This window comes from Rhamphochromis sp. 'chilingali', assembly GCF_963969265.1.
Source record: "Rhamphochromis sp. 'chilingali' genome assembly, chromosome: 1".
NCBI classification, from domain to species: Eukaryota; Metazoa; Chordata; class Actinopteri; order Cichliformes; family Cichlidae; genus Rhamphochromis; species Rhamphochromis sp. 'chilingali'.
In genome coordinates this window covers 9396355-9410830 of record NC_137929.1, presented here as the reverse complement: position 1 = coordinate 9410830, position 14476 = coordinate 9396355, and the positions used below count along the sequence as shown (strand labels likewise).

At 39.7% G+C, this 14476-nt stretch overlaps 1 long non-coding RNA gene across 1 annotated transcript; it reads left to right on the top strand.

Moving 5' to 3' along the window:
- The first annotated feature begins 8283 nt into the window (after positions 1 to 8283).
- Positions 8284 to 9372, top strand: LOC308404035. The gene is made up of 2 exons (XR_013973050.1): positions 8284 to 8535; positions 9124 to 9372. It is a non-coding gene; the product is annotated as an uncharacterized lncRNA (long non-coding RNA).
- The last annotated feature ends 5104 nt before the right edge of the window (positions 9373 to 14476 follow it).

Below are 14476 nucleotides of genomic sequence, written 5' to 3'. Positions count from 1 at the left end.
TTGCCATAATGTTGTACAGCCCATTTGAGGGTTATCCTCTCTGTGAACCAGATGCTTGATTTCACACAGAGGTCCACCAACTAAATTTGATCAGTTATGGAACGATTTACCTCGACAGGCTCCTTCACTCGCTGCTTTTAAACCTCCTTTAAAACACACTTTTACTCCCTGACCTTTGACCCAGTGTGACATGTTGACTCACTACCTCAAACAGCTTAAAATAGTCTTTTTGCTTTTTGGTGCTGCCTAAAAGAACCGTAAAATATCTGTCCTATATACAGTTATGTTCATATATTTTTGTGCTACATCAGGAAACTCAAAAAAATATAGTTTGTAATATTTTAATCCTTATTTTTAAAACTGTTTTTGTCATTTTTCTTCTCCCATTGCATCAAAAATCATTATTTACACTGAATAAATGAGCAGCTCTCTTACATTCTTGCTGCAGGTTCATTACTGAAGTCTAGAGGTCTTTCTTTGGACCAGTCACTCCTCACAGACACAGAGCTGGCTGCTGCAGATCCTGCTCCATCCTCTTCCTCCATCTTCTTGATGTCAGGGTGGAGTTAGTCTAAGAGGTAAACACACACACTCAGAGGTGCTGTCGTACTGGAAGCATCACACTGACGGGTTTCTAAACTCACTTCCTCTCTACTTATAGGGAACCAGCGCTCAGAGGAGCCGACCGGCCTCACATTTCACCCACAGACACGAACAGCGTGGAATTATTTTATGTCATAAGAAGAAACATTCATGTTAACACTCACCTGCAAGGGCGTAGATTTGGTTTTGGCATTGGTGGGGACGGATGATTCAACCACTGAACCCTGCCCTGTTTCTTTTGTTCCCGTTTTGGTCTTTGCTTCTTGATAAAAAAGGAGAAGTATACTTGCCTACATGTGCTATTCTACCTGCTTTTAAACCATTTAAAATTACAATTCATAGTTTTATATGTGAATTTTGCAAAGAAGAGTGAGCAAATATTTCCACATCAAGATGTGCCATGCTAATAGGTTCCTACCCAAAAAGACTGATTAGAGTGATAAAAGGCAAAGGTGCTGCAACAAAGTATTAGTTTAAGGGTGTGCATATTTGTGCAACCGGGTTATTTTAAGTTTTTTATTTTCACCTGTGATCTTGTGTCACCATTACTCTCTGAGCTTTGTGTTGGTTCTTCTGTCACTTGACAAATAGAACCTACGTGACAATAAGAATAAAATGTGGAGCTGCTTCAGTGTTTCTGTCACTTTGTGCAGATCTTGACTCATCAGTAATGTTTGTAGGGTGAGTGCATTTTTAAAACAATTTGTGCAAACTGCACTACAAGGTGGAATATTTGCAAAATCATGACTACCTCGTTATATTTTGTCTCAAAAATGAACCCTATGAATATTTCAGTGCCATTAGAGTGAAATTATTGTGTCACCAACATTTTAACGTTAGACATATAATTTTAACAGCCTCTGTAAACTAATATCCTGGCTCGCTCGACGCTGTCGTTTTCTCTGACTGTTTCAATCAAAATTAGAAATGCTGCTCAGAGACTGAGAGAACTAATAGTGCTGCCTGTTGTGCAGTTAGTTTCCAAAACACGTTATTCATGGTTACATAGAATTTTAGACTGATGTGGGCCAAAGCCTAGCATAGCCTGTAATGTTATTGTGACGGACACATTTTATGAGTGATCTTGACTTTAAGTAACTTACAGGTTTCTTTGAAAAACACTTTCTTATATCCAGGTACTTCCTTTTTGCTGCCACCCACCTCTCGTCCTTGCAGGCCCTAGTAGCGCAGGCTTGCCGCTGCTAAAACTAAACAGAGCTCCCTGAAAGGCACAGCCAATCACATTGGCCATATTTGTCACATGACATAGGACTCCAGTAGAGAACGTAATTTAACTCTTTCTGCACCGCTGGGTGAACGAGACGTTGACAGATTGTTTTTTTCTTTCTTTCTATTGGGTTTGTTTTTCTTTTCTCGAAGAGATCAAATTATTGGTGGGGACACGTCCCTCCCGTCCATGCCAACTCTACGCCTTTGCTCACCTGCCTCAGCTCCACCTTCCTCCTCCTTCTCCTCTCAACGGAGGCTCAATACTTTCACTTTCACTACTCCTCCCTAAACACAGAGGATGCTGGGACTTGTAGTTTTTTCCTTCCGGTGCGGTCCCCTTCAGTTCGCTTATCAGCCTCGTCTCGGAACAGAGGACGCCATCATCTACCTGCTCAATCGTGTCTACACCCATCTGGACCAGCCGGCGAGCACTGTGAGGGTCATGTTTTTTGACTTTTCCAGTGCTTTCAACACCATCAGGCCGACCCTCCTGGGTGATAAGTTAGCAGCGATGCAGGTGGATGCTTCTCTGGTGTCCTGGATTGTTGATTACCTGACAGGAAGACCACAATATGTACGTCTCCCACAGTGTGTGTCTGACAAGGTGATTAGCAACACAGGGGCACCACAGGGGACTGTCCTCTCCCCCTTCCTCTTCACTCTCTACACCACAGACTTCAGCCACTGCACAGAGACCTGCCATCTTCAGAAGTTTTCTGATGACTCTGCGGTGGTTGGATGCATCAGCAGGGATGATGAGACAGAGTACCGGGCTGTGGTCGACTCCTTTGTCACGTGGTGTGAGCAGAATCATCTGCAGCTCAACGTGGCAAAGACCAAGGAACTGATCGTGGACTTCAGGAAGACCAGGAAACACTTGACCCCTGTTTCAATCCAGGGGGTCAGTGTTGACATTGTGGAGGACTATAAATACCTTGGAGTACACATTGACAATAAACTGGACTGGGCTAAAAACACCACAGCACTTTACAGGAAGGGCCATAGTCGTCTCTATTTTTTGAGGCGACTGAGGTCCTTCAACATCTGCCAGAAAATGCTGAGGATTTTCTATGAGTCTGTTGTGGCCAGTGCGATCCTCTATGCTGTTGCATGCTGGGGGAGCAGGCTGAGGGTCGCAGATGCCAACAGACTTAATAAACTGATCCGTAAGGCCAGCAATGTTGTGGGGATGGAGCTGGACTCCCTCAAGGTGGTGTCGGAGAGGCGGATGCTGTCCAAGATAAAGACAATGTTGGATAACACCTCCCACCCACTCCATGACATGCTGGTCAGTCACAGGAGCACGTTCAGTGAGAGACTGAGATTACCGAAAAGCACCACTGAACGACACAGGAAATCATTCCTGCCTGTGGCCATCTCCCTGTACAACGCATCCACTTAACACACTGTTTGCTGCTACAACTACACATGTTTCTTTTCCAAATATTTATTTATAAGTGACTTATGTATGTATGTATGTATATATATGTATATATTGTACTATTCTTAGTTAGCGTATTGTCTGTCTTGTCTTAATGTTGGTTTAAAATGGAGCACTGTAACAAAAAATAATTTCCCCCAGGGATCAATAAAGTATTCTGATTCTGATTCTGATTCTGATTCTGTACAGCGGGGGTTATGGCAGCTGTGTACCGGGACATGCGCTTTGTCGGTGGTAATAACAGCTCAATTGCTTGCGAGGCGAGCGGGTCTGTCCCACGCTTTGCCGTGAGCAGGGCTCCTACGCCTTTTTCAGGGTCAAATTCAAGCACTTTTTAAGCACTTTCAAGGTCCCTTTTCAAGCTTTTCCAGCACATCAGCCCCCCCGCCAAAAAAAAAAAAAGAATGCATGTTTCAATTCGCATTACCTCAGTAAGACCATGTGAAAATGAAAACAAATCATCCTACATGAACTTAAATACCTTTGTTCAACTTTTGCTAAGAAATAGAAAAAACGCACCACACAAAAATACAGTGGAACCCCGACTTACGAATGCCCCATTTCACGAAAAATTCAAGTTACGAAGGCACGGAATTGCAATATTTCTGCCCGTGTTATGGCAAAATGCCCGAGTAACGAAAGCTCCGATTGGCTGAGCCTACTACGCCCACAATGCCTTCCGAATCATGTGACAACCCCTTGGTTTCCGCACTCGTGCTTCGCTGTTCCACTTGAACGACGAATTGTTGTTCTAGTTAGCAATCAGCCTATAGCCTATCGTTCAGCATCGCCTCACTTAAAACGCGCAACTCAATTACGAAAGACCCTCGGGAATGAATTCATTTTGTAAGTCGGGGTTCCACTGTACTGTACTACCTTATATACATAGTGTATAAACTCTAAATGCCCATTTCACTTAAAAATTAAGATGTGAAAATGTGAACAAAAAAAGAAAGAAATAAGTCTGCTCATCAGATATTGATGCTTCTTTCCTGTGTGACAAGAATTAGGAGACAGATATTTGTTTGTTTTTTAAGTTAATTCCCAATAAAACTGTTTTATTGCTAACTACATTGCTCTCTGTATTATTGCTGAAGTCCTAAAGGATCACCTTTAAAGTGTTTGTGCTAATAACATGTACAGTCAGACAGGCATGGAGAACAGCACTGACTGGGAGGCTTTGAACAGATTAAGTAGTTCAATTCAACATATAAGACTTTAAGAATGCACAAGCATCTACTTAAAATCTATTGAATTTGTCATCTGTGATATTATTTTGTACAATTCCAATGTATTTTGTTCATCTCCCTTAAATAAACAGGCAGCCTTAAAGTATGAAATATTCATATACAAACACATATAAATGTGTGAACTGTCTCAGTGGCTGATTGTGCCCCACAGGCCTCAGTGTGAGCTTGAAAAGACATTTATAATGTTTAAGTAGTTTAATGTGCAGGTGCTGACCATAAACACATTTTGAATGAAAGCCGGGGAACTTTGGTAGCACAGAAACAAGTGGCTATTCTTTGTGACCATATGGACCGCTCATATTACCGTTATTTCAAATACTCCAGAAAGCTGGTGTCCAGGGTGTAATTGGCCGTTTTTGACTACTTTTGATGTGGCCTCTGTATTTCACATTTAAAAACTGTTTATCTTGCCAATCTGTTATTTTCTCATTTTGACAAAATGTATCAGCAGAATTTATCTAAATTCAGACAAAATTTAAAATACGAGTAGAAAGTGATATTTTTGACTGTAAAAACCACAAGCATGTTAAACAAATCATTTTCATAACTTGAAATGCAAACAGAAATTGTACATTTTTTAAAATACACAAAAGTTTTGCAGACAACAAAGTTATATTTACCTAAAAATGCAGCCAAGGCTCAGACGCTTTTTATGTAACCATTTCAAACTATTTACAGAACAATCAGGCGCAAGGCAGCCCAGGCGGGGAAATTTTGCTTTTACATTTTGCGACGCATTTTATTTCTCTATCTGATAAGAAAACTATTCAATCAGATAGTTGTTTGTGGTGAGCAATAATAAACAATGGATAATCCGTATACAAACAAATTCAAGCTTTTCTCCTCAACGGAGAGCCTCCCCCGATTGAACAACAACGCGTCAACAACATGCTGTGACTCTTCTTCCCTCTAAAGTCCTGGTGTTAACACTCACCCTGCATCAGCTTCACCTATTTTAAGTTGTTTTTACTTTTCAAACCGACGGATCATTTGAAGCCAACCATCCAAAAACTGCTTCAGCTGTGTTTGATGTTTATGCTACAGCCTGTTTACCAATATAATCAATATCAGATATCAGAGCAACAGAAACCTCGGTGATCAGGACGCTGGGACTGAGAACAGGAAGTGGCTCAAACGTCACAGTTTCATAACGTCACCCTGAACTCCACTCACGGAGTTTCTGTCGCCATTGTAGCTTTTAAAGTCCCGTGATAAAGGCGGGGCATTCTGTGAATCCGCACGCTCATTGGCTAATAGCTCGAGATTGACACATCGTTATCCAATGAGCGTGCGGGAACTTCCGACATAAAGTTGTTTCCTTTGAAAAACCAAAGTCTGATTATTTTTGCCTCCACTGACGGAGCCTGTTGTTCCCGCCACAGAGACACAGTAATGTCAGAGCGGTGTTAACACTCACCCTGCCTCAGCACAGCTCTCACTCTCCTCCTGCTCTCTCACACTAAACGGAGGCTCAGCTAAACTCACTTCCTCTCTACTTACAGGAAACCAGCGCTCAGAGGAGCCGACCGGCCTCACATTTCACCCACAGACACGAACAGCGTGGAATTATTTTATGTCATAAGAAGAAACATATTCATGTTAACACTCACCTGCAAAGGCGTAGATTTGGTTTTGGCATTGGTGGGGACGGATGATTCAACCACTGAACCCTGCCCTGTTTCTTTTGTTCCCCTTTTTGTCTTTGCTTCTTGATAAAAAAGGAGAAGTATACCTGCCTACATATGCTATTCTACCTGCTTTTAAACCATTTAAAATTACAATTCATAGTTTTATATGTGAATTTTGCAAAGAAGAGTGAGCAAATATTTCCACATCAAGATGTGCCATGCTAATAGGTTCCTACCCAAAAAGACTGATTAGAGTGATAAAAGGCAAAGGTGCTGCAACAAAGTATTAGTTTAAGGGTGTGCATATTTGTGCAACCGGGTTATTTTAAGTTTTTTATTTTCACCTGTGATCTTGTGTCACCATTACTCTCTGAGCTTTGTGTTGGTTCTTCTGTCACCTGACAAATAGGACATACATGACAATAAGAATAAAATGTGGAGCTGCTTCAGTGTTTCTGTCACTTTGTGCAGATCTTGACTCATCAGTAATGTTTGTAGGGTGAGTGCATTTTTAAAACAATTTGTGCAAACTGCACTACAAGGTTTTATTTTTATTTATTTGCAAAATCATGACTACCTCGTTATATTTTGTCTCAAAAATGAACCCTATGAATATATCAGTGCCATTAGGATGAAATTATTGTGTCACCAGCATTTTAACGTCAGACATATAATTTTAACAGCCTCTGTAAACTAATATCCTGGCTCGCTCGACGCTGCCGTTTTCTCTGACAGTTTCAATCAAAATTAGAAGTGCTGCTCAGAGACTGAGAGAACAAATAGTGCTGCCTGTTGTGCAGTTAGTTTCCAAAACACGTTATTCATGGTTACATACAATTTTAGACTGATGTCTAATGAATGGCTATCGTGGCTCAAGAGTTGGGAGTTCGCCTTGTAATCGGAAGGTTGCCGGTTCGAGCCCCGGCTCGGACAGTCTCGGTCGTTGTGTCCTTGGGCAAGACACTTCACCTGTTGCCTACTGGTGGTGGTCAGAGGGCCCGGTGGCGCCAGTGTCCGGCAGCCTCGCCTCTGTCAGTGCGCCCCAGGGCGGCTGTGGCTACAATGTAGCTTGCCATCACCAGTGTGTGAATGTGTGTGTGAATGGGTGGATGACTGGATATGTAAAGCGCTTTGGGGTCCTTAGGGACTAGTAAAGCGCTATATAAATACAGGCCATTTACCATGTGGGCCAAAGCCTAGCATAGCCTGTAATGTTATTGTGATGGACACATTTTATGAGTGAGCTTGACTTTAAGTAACTTACAGGTTTCTTTGAAAAACACTTTCTTATATCCAGGTTCTTCCTTTTTGCTGCCACCCACCTCTCCTCCTTGCAGGCTAGCTAGCAGCGCAGGCTTGCCGCTGCTAAAACTGTGCGGATCGATACTGAAATATCGATTCTTCCGATACCAGCAATTTATGTTCTAGAATTGATTCTCATATTATAATATCGATATTTTAGTACTCTGGGGTAAATTTGTAGTTTTTCCATTAAAATGAACGCAGTGGAAAGAAACTATATCATTCAGATCGTCTAATTTGGAAGGAACTACTTCCTCTTATGCCTTTCATAGTCATATGCGAAATACGGCTGTATAAATGTGTCGCAGCCCATTGCGTGCACACTCACAACAATGGCAGAGCGCAAACAGAGTCATGTGTGGACGCGTTTTACCTCCACAAACAGCCCAGACGCGGTTTGTGATATATGTGGCAAGACAGTGAGGTGTTGTGGCAACACCACTGACCTCGTCAAACACCTCGGAGTAAATCACATCACAGAATATGATAAGCTTATGTTGAGGTGAACTGAAGAGGAGGACAGGGACAGGTGCTGCTAGAGCGAGACAGACGTCTCTCGCAGAGTCCTTTAGTGCTGCAGGCAGGCAACATGCTCAAATAGCGCACAACGTCAGTTTTTTTTTATTTCTATATGATTATTCTGCATTATTAAGCAATAAAAACAAGTTGTCTGATATCGTCTAATCATTATGAAGCAATATGGTTATGTTATTATTACAATTACATAATACAATTATACACAGCAAATTCAAAAGTGTTAAATTTTTTGGTGTTAATAGTCTTCTTGCAAAAGTAGAGTTAATTTTACTCTAAGCAGAGTCACATTCTTTTAATGTAACTCTGAGGTGTAAAATGATAGTAGTTAAAATCGAGTGTTAAAAATGAGTGTTTCTATGTCAAATCTGGAGGTGTTACAATGGAAACATTAACTCTTGACCTCTTAACTCTGAACTCCTAGAGGGGCTATGACACCAACAGAGTAAATTCACAGACTCCGCCCCCAGCACGGCTCCAATCGAAGCTGAAGTGAAGCCGTTTCGGAACATTTTGCTCTACATATTTGAGTTGTTTGCCATGCTTGGTAAGTCATTCTTTCAAAGATTGTTTCAATTATTTCTATTAGCTTTTACTTCTGTGGCTCTTTGGAGTTGAGACGAAGCTGTGTGAAAGGCATTAGCCATGTTGCTCGGTGATAGCATAACATTCTGTTTTAGCTAGCTGAAAGGTATTGTTTGCGGCAAATACCACAGCCTTGAAAAAAAGCTTGCATGTGAATTTTCAGTCAAACTTATGGTCAAATACACCTAAAACAATGTCTAGAATGTGAAACGTTGGTATAATGGTGCTACTTGAAGCCTGAAAACGATCGCCCATAAAAACAAAAACAAACGAGCAAACAGCAGTAGCTGACGTCCTGACTGGATTCTACGTTAGCATTTAGATCCCTCCAGTTTTATGCACACGGTTTAGGTAAAAATGAAAAAGGTTGAGGTTTTACATTTAGTTCAGTATTACCTGTTGCCTGTGTCCTTGTCTTTTGGGAAAATACTTTACACAAGTAATGGCTCAAAGAGGATTCCTTTTTTTTTTTTTACTGTGCTGCAATTGATTACTGGATTATTTGTGCCATTAATTAGTGTCAACTAATTTTTATTCAATCTCCGCACAGGATATGCTTGTGAAGATGGATTATGGGGGAGAGCAGAAGTGCGTTGAAGTTCCACAAAGGGATGAATGAAGGACATGCATATTGTATTGAAGAAATAAGTGATGAGAATGCTGTTATTTGCATTTACCATGTCAGACCTTTTGATAAACACAATTCTAATGAAAGTGAGAACATGTACACTGTTACATCTTTCAGAAAATGTTTTGAAATTGTGGTGCACAGTTCAGAATAAATGTTTTTCAAAAACCATTGCATCTTTTTAGTAAATGTTTATTTCCAAAAGAAATTTCTAGAAGTTCAGAACAGTAAAATTCCCGCTTTTTAGAATGAATTAGAAGATAACTCTTAAGTAGTTAAACTAAAATACTCTTTGAGAGTTAATATATAAACTCTTAACACTAAGTGTTAAATTATCAACTCCAGACAGATTTGGTGTTTAACACTAAATCAGAGTTAATGTACCAACTCTCCAAAAAGAGTTAAATTAACACTCTCTGGTGTGGACCCATATAGACACTTTAATAGTGTTGAAATCAAATCCGACAGTGTTAATTTGGACATGCTGGATTTGCTGTGTATATTGTATTATGAAATGCAATGAAACATTAAGTTTTTGTACAGAGTATCTGTATCGGATCAGTATCACCAGATACCACCCTGAATTTTACTTGGTATCGGATCGGAAAGGAAATCAGTGGTATCGCACATCACTACTAAACAGAGCTCCCTGAAAGGCACAGCCAATCACATTGGCCATATTTGTCACATGACGTAGGACTGCAGTAGAGAACGTAATTTAACTCTTTCTGCACCGCTGGGTGAACGAGACGTTGACAGATTGTTTTTTTCTTTCTTTCTATCGGGTTTGTTTTTCTTTTCTCGAAGAGATCAAATTATTGGTGGGGACACGTCCCTCCCGTCCATGCAAAATCTATGCCTTTGCTCACCTGCCTCAGCTCCACCTTCCTCCTCCTTCTCCTCTCAACGGAGGCTCAATACTTTCACTTTCACTTCTCCTCCCTAAACACAGAGGATGCTGGGACTTGTAGTCTTTTCCTTCCGGTTCGGTCTTCCTCTTTGTTTGTTTGTGTTTGTGTTCAAGTTATTTCGATCATGAAGACATAGGGTTGCCAACTCCCTGAGAAATAAATAAGGGGCACCTCGTGGCCAGGGCCGGGCAACCCAGTTGTCTTCACCCTTCCCAGTGTGGTGAATTTTTTAGCTCTTTTTTTTTGTGTGTGAAATTATTTTTTAACCATTTGACTTGAATTTGATTTAAGTAGATGCATATTCTTTGTGATATGAACACATGGGAAACAAATGATCATTTGGCCATTTATTTTTAGCTCAAAATGACAACATTAACACAGTAAAACAGGTCTCTTTCTTAAACAGAAGCCTGTCATGCTTAACTTTTGAGAATAAAAGTAAATCTTTCTTTAAAAGAACTCTGTCCTGCTTAATTTAAAATTATATAAATTAATAGAAAACAATAGAAGGCACCATTTCCATTGAGAAAAATGGACATTCAAAGTTTGAAATTTTTTTTTTTTAAAAGAGCCATGGCTTGAAAAGTGAAAACTGCAGTAATAAAGGCCCCAAGTTGAAAAGTGCCAGAAAAATAAGTTTCACTATGTCCTGAAACTTTACCAGTGCTGGCTTAAAAGAAAGGATGGTACATATTCGAAGAGGTAAACATGTTGTTCCCACATCATAACTGGAAAACTGTTCAATCGTACAGTCTGGTCCTGAAAACCTGGGCCTTCTTTGAAAGGCTGTTCCTTTTGAGCTCCATAACCAGTTTCTATAATATCTCAAAGGTATACTTTTCCAGTGGGTAGGTGAGGTTCAAAGTGTACATTAGTCCAAACAGCATTGCAGCTGCTAGGGTATAGTTATCCAAATCCTGCCAGACTCTCTGGCCTTCAAGGACTATCCTGATGTCCTCAAGGCTGCCATTGCCATCTCTTGACTTTTTGATGTAAATTCCCATGGTTGTTTCCTTATTAGATCGTTGGATAATGGCTTCATCTGTGGCCTAGAAAATGCAGAATTCCAAAATTTAATTAAACAGAACACTGGTCAAAGAACATTATACCAAATCTTATTTTAATCTGTGTCACTATTCCAAAAAATGTTAACATTAACACATTAGGTGAACAAAAAACGGATTCATTACAGCATGTGATTTGAGTCCTCAGAATGCTTAAAAAGGTAATGCATGAAGTGAAATCTCCATGCAAAGAAGCAGAATACTGTCAGAGCATAGAGAGGTGTTCAACTATGAACTCCACACATAGTTCTAATGCAGGTAAAAGAAAAAAAAAGAAAAATAAATGCACCCATGGTAAATTGTGAAAATCCCAGGTGATTTTCAACATACTCCTGGCATAGAGTGACAAGCAGCCTTTTGTTAAAATTATTATTTTCCCTAAAGTGTATACACAAATTAATTTTTTTCTTACCTGGGCCGTGGGCTCCAGAATGTTCTGAAGTCTTCTTCCTATTTGTCCTTCTCGACTTTTCAAGACCTTTATTAGTTTGTCAGATAGCACATCTATCTGCGAGAGTAATCTGGACTGCAGTGGCATGGTGGTAATGCGCTTAAACTCTGCATTTATCTAAAAAGAGAAGTTGTCACATAAAAATGCTGCCAAAATCTCAAATCTCACAAGGTTACATCCACACAAAGTTGTTATTTTATGTCATATTACTATTTATTAGCTATGGGTCCCATGTTTTTTTTGTTTTTTTTTTTGATTTTTTTTTTTGGCCTGTCCCGTTTGGCTCTTTTGCCATCAGAATTGTTGTCTAAAGGCAAAGAAAGATGCCCAACGGATTTACTTTACCAAACTGACCATCCCAGCCTTGCCGTAATGGTCCATTTGATTCACCTTTTATTGTTTATTTTATTTTCACTTACTGAATACGGGACAGACTTGACTGGGGGAAAGAAGGTGTTAAGGTTCAAAATTGAGGAAGGAGAGTACAAACCACCCTTGGTCCAGAAGCTCTTGGTCAAACAATGATTTTTAATGAATACACACGTGTGGGAAGAACACTCTGTGCGCAGACAGCAAGTGGTCTTCGACTTCCTCAAAGCATACACAGATTTTATACCGTCAGGGCTTGATTTACTGACGCCCCTTCATGCGTCACAGACAGGATATATACACATACGTCAATATCAAAACCACAATGACTTTTAACACAGTTTAAAAGAACGTTGTCTTCGTCTCGTCTGGAACACGAGCCCCACATCCTGCCAGACGCTGTTCCTCTTTCCAGAGACAAACATGACCAACTTCTCACCTATAAATGAGTCTACTAATGTGTGTGTGTGTATGTGTTGACCTTACATGCCCTCTCATCTCACCCGTTGCACTTCTGACCTTTTACCAGACCAGAGGCTCATCCTTATGTGTAATAACCTAACTGAAACTATATGTACTATGTTGAATAAATGTTTTAATCAAGAACCTCTACTAAGAGCTTAATAAAAGAATATAAAAGTATAACAGACAATTTGAATAACCTAGTAATTCAAATAGCCTCGTCTAACCTGCTCAGAATAACTTAGACTCTGCTTTCACTTCTGCTTTCCCTTCTGCAAACTCTCTGCAACTTCCTGTCAGCCTGCAACTTATTCTTTCTAAAACACACACACTGTTTAAACCTCTGAATACAATATTAATGCTGCAGATTCTATTATTAATGCAATGGTAATGATGATTATTTAACAATAGCAGTAAAATAATTTCCCTGCTCCACACTCCCTCTCTCGACCTCTGGAACACCAGAGGTCGCAATACATTGTGTCCTCGCTCAGCAAATCAGACAACCTCATGTCATCTAATTGGTCCAGAAATAAACACCCGCTCCCATTCGAGAACACTCCATGTGTAAGCTTAGGTTTCCTTGGTCCCTCTCTTGTGGTCCATCAGGCCTCGGACCTCCAGGATCCTCACCCCCCTGCGGTCACCGAGATCTTCTGCAAAGGAAACAAAACACCTTTCCTGCACCTCCCTAACTTATCATATTTGGGACTTCTGTAATCAAAAGCCTGATCCTAATTATGTTCTTAACTTATTGACCTGTATTTATATATTCTTATATATTCTACTACAAGCTCCAAAAGAAAACAACCACTTTAATCAATTAAGTTTAAGCATATAAGAGAAACAACTCCTGTGTGTTAACACTAACTTCATTTTAACCTCACATTTCCTATGTTATAACCTGTTTTTGGTATAGCCTTTTTATTTCATTTTGCTCATTTTAATGTAACAATACCTTCTAATTCTAGTTTATCAGATTTAACCAAAATATATGCTTTCCTTCCTCTTTGGTCCTTCTTTAAGTTCAGTTAAAAGCTAAATGAATTTGAGGCCTTTTGCCTGGACTCTATACTGTCATGTGTGTTTCTGGACTCTGTGTCTGTAAGCGCGTGCAATCCTTCAATAACTTCAATAACTCATATCAAAAATTGCAATATGTATAAAAATCATTTCTATTTATAAACTCTCCCCTTTATCCTAAAAATAAATCTATGTAATATCTGTATGTGTAAGCCTACATTATAACCACTTCTTCTAGAAATCAAAAGAAATCCAACCTGTTCTCCTCCTTCAACCCTCACTAATTTTCCCCAAAGGATATCTTTTTGTCAACGTGTCCCACAATTTCCCTCTAAGATTTGTACACAGCTTTAAAACCCTGGTATTGTATCTTCTAAACAGGATTCAGTTCTTTAATCCTTTAACCTTAACATAAAAATAACTGTTTCAGTTTTACCATACCCAAATGACCAAAAACCCCAAAAAGTCCTAAAATGATCCTAAATTATTAAACAATTATTAAACCCTAAATTCCCCCTTTATTTTGACACATGAAATGTGTCACAATACTATACAAAACTTAAAATGCTCAGTTTTCCCCACTCATGATCCAATCTGTGTCTTACAAATAAACTTAAAACAGAACAATTATCAGTCATGTGTTCCTCCAATTAAGAAAATGATTCCCCTTTAACATTTGGCATTCTCCCAACCATATACTATAATCCCATAATCTAACCCCACTCAATAAAACAGAAATTTTCTCTGGTAAAAGCCAATTGTTTGTCCACATTTATTCATCCACCGTCATCCAGCCACACATTCACATGCAGTCACACCATATATTGCTAATAATGGAGCAAGTGATCAGATTCTCCACCCTCAGCAAAATGAGCTCAGTCATTTTTTATTTTCCACAGGAAAATATTTCTTTATGCTTTTGGACTGGATTGACTCGCATAAAATCCTTTTTACAGGGACTTACGACCTGAATAGTCCCCACAGGTAGCTCTCCT